The sequence below is a fragment of the Salvia splendens genome, chromosome 12 (assembly GCF_004379255.2).
Source record: "Salvia splendens isolate huo1 chromosome 12, SspV2, whole genome shotgun sequence".
NCBI classification, from domain to species: Eukaryota; Viridiplantae; Streptophyta; class Magnoliopsida; order Lamiales; family Lamiaceae; genus Salvia; species Salvia splendens.
This window is the reverse complement of record NC_056043.1, coordinates 12,656,297-12,659,082: the sequence shown is the minus strand read 5'-3', so window position 1 is coordinate 12,659,082 and position 2,786 is coordinate 12,656,297. Positions and strand designations below refer to the sequence as shown.

The window sequence follows — 2,786 nt, the reverse complement described above, 5'->3', positions numbered from 1 at the left end:
ATACACACACAACAACACATACATACACACACACAGCAACACACACAACACCACACATGCATACGCACAACACCACCCATGTACACTGTAATACCCGCTCATTTATTTGCTTAAGTTTTAAGATTTTCTACCAGACTTTGAAAAGAAAATGTCACATTACCCTTTTGTTGATATACTCAAGTGATGATAACTCATGAAGCAAAAAGAAAACGCGTGTCGAACGAACCAAAACATTTTCATATATTTATGAAACATAACAAACGCCGAGAAGAATATGAAGATCCCATTCCCGAACTAAAGTTTTTGCATGCATCTCAAACAATACATTAACTTACATGATTAATTACATGTGGGTTTATGAATTGAAGAAAAAAAGAAATTATGGATGCTATTACAAAATACACATGTATGGGCCAAAAAGCTTAAGAAATTAAAATTCTATATAGCTTGCACTTTGGGCCTCTTCTCCCCAAGCCCGAATCGCACCCCTCCAAGACAGGTGTCCGATCAGCCCGTCAGGCCCAGGGCAGCGAGCCCATGTCTCGGGCAGCAACGTGGCGGCCAAGTCACTTTTCACTCCTGCAAGATAAAAACAAGTTTTAATGACTAAGGAACAAGAGAAATTAAAGAAGCTTTTGTTAGAAGAAAAGAGACAACCCTCTTTAGCTATAGAGGACCAAGGACTTACCCAAGAAGGCAAGTCAATGCCTGCAATACCCACTCCTCAAAACAGCACCTACAGACTACTTTTCCCTACAATACCACCCCTGCAATAAGCAAACAAGTGATTTTATGAAGGGAGTACTTGTGCTTCTAGAAAGAAACGAATGTATTAATTAAAAGCTTAGTGAAGATTTTCAAAAGGAGGATTCATCTGCAACATGAAACCAAAGAGTCTTGGCAGCCCCATTAATTCACCCAGGTACACCAAAGTTTGTCTATAAAAACCCCTTCATACCACCTTTGAACACTCTCCCACATACTCTAGTTTTTCCTACAGCAATAGTGAGTTTTGAGAGTTAAGAGAGTTTGAGTTCTAGGAGCAGAGGCACAAGAGCAGTAGCTACTTTCAAGAGGTAACACTCCTTCCTCCATATGATAAAAACATGAAAGCATGAACACTTGAGAATCAAGTAGGCACAGCATACTAAGCTTGAATCATGTCAGCAGCCACCCTTTACTGCTACTTCTTTCACAGATAGAAACTTATAATTTCAATCACAAATATAGGTCTTAACAGCTTCTTCACTCTAGGAATCTTACTCCTAAAATCTTTTGTACAAGGCAGTCTACCAATTCTCACAAAGAAACATTATGCTTAAATTATGCAAGTTAGCAACCTTCATGTTTTTCAAATCAGGACTCTTTCCAGTGAACTAAACTTTCTACAAAATCACGACTTTAAAACACAATAGCCAAGATCTCCAACTTCACAAAGCTCCGACATGCTCAAAACTGGAAATCTAGACTAAGATGTAAACTAAGAACTTAAATACGAGACTTAGCTATGAGGAGAAGGGGCGGCCGGATGAGCCGCAGGTTGCAGCGGCGCGGGTAGACGATGGCTGCTGACTTCGATCACCGAAGGACGAAGTCCGGCGCCGTGTCTCACGCCAGAGTCAGCGTCGAAGGCGACTCTGCGAAGATGCTGGTGACCGCGGCTCGTCGCCGGTCCATAGCTGGTGACAGTGGCGGCTGCCCAGTGATGCAGCCGAGAGAGAGAGAGTGGGGGAGGTTTGAGCAGCTGAAGGGGCTGCCTGGGAGAGCAACGAACAACGTCGGTCGACCGCGAAAGGGGTCGCTCCGAGCGTGAATTCGCCGGAAAAGACGAGAGATGGAAGAGGCGTTGTTCAGCCGAGAAAGAGAGAGCTGGACGGAGACGGAGGGTTCTGGCATGAGCCGCCGGCGACTCCGTGACGCCGAGGAGCTGGAGCCGACGACGCTCCGGCGACTAGGTGGAGCGGCCATTTCGCCGAGAGGAAGGAGGGAGATGGAACTAGGGATTTCTTCCCCAATTTGAGAAATTGAAAATGAGAGATGAGAGAGACAGATAGAATTGAGGTTGAGGGTGTATAAAGTTGGGTTTGGTCTTTTGTTTGATTGGGCCATTTCTTTTTCTTTATTTTTGGCCCGAATAATTTCTGTAAATGGGCTGAAAATAATTAGGGAAAAGAGTTGTGATGCCTTGTGTTGGGTTGAAATTTAATTAGTTTGGGCCTATGGTTGGATGCTAAATTAAATCTTGGATTCGTCATAGTTAAACGACCAAGTAATTGATTCCATGAGAGACCTTGCTAATTAAATCCCGAGATGATTAATTAAATTCCGGATTTATGTTAGTGTCCGAACAAGAGACATGGAAAAAAATAATGCTCCCAAAATTAATGGAATTATTTCTTGAATCCCTCACAATGATTTAATTTAGGTTCGAGGATCCTAGAATTTTCTTTCTAGAAAAATCAGAGAAAGAATAAAATGAGCACGCACTTAGGGTGCATTCACGTTTAAATTTTCTTGACTTCTTAAAGTCTAATTAAAGTATTACTTTATTTCTAAAGGGACGTCTTCACACGTCGTTTAAGACCAAGTCAAGGAATTTTCTGAAAAAGACTTAAGCTATCGAAGTGGGCATTTCTTTCAAAATGTGAACTTGCCTTTTAGCATGATTATGTGAAAAATTATGCTATTTATGTTTTGTCATGCCTTTTATGTTTTATGGAATACCTATCTGCTTGGCTATGCCAATTATGTTTAATCGAATTCGGGTCCCAGTAGGGCCGCAAACC

The 2,786-nt window shown here is 41.9% G+C and overlaps 1 long non-coding RNA gene across 1 annotated transcript; it reads right to left on the bottom strand.

Moving 5' to 3' along the window:
• Positions 1 to 262: 262 nt before the first annotated feature.
• LOC121759191 lies at positions 263 to 2,388 on the bottom strand. The gene is made up of 2 exons (XR_006041606.1): positions 689 to 2,388; positions 263 to 579 (listed from the first exon to the last, which is right to left on the bottom strand). It is a non-coding gene; the product is annotated as an uncharacterized LOC121759191 (long non-coding RNA).
• Between the last annotated feature and the right edge of the window lie 398 nt (positions 2,389 to 2,786).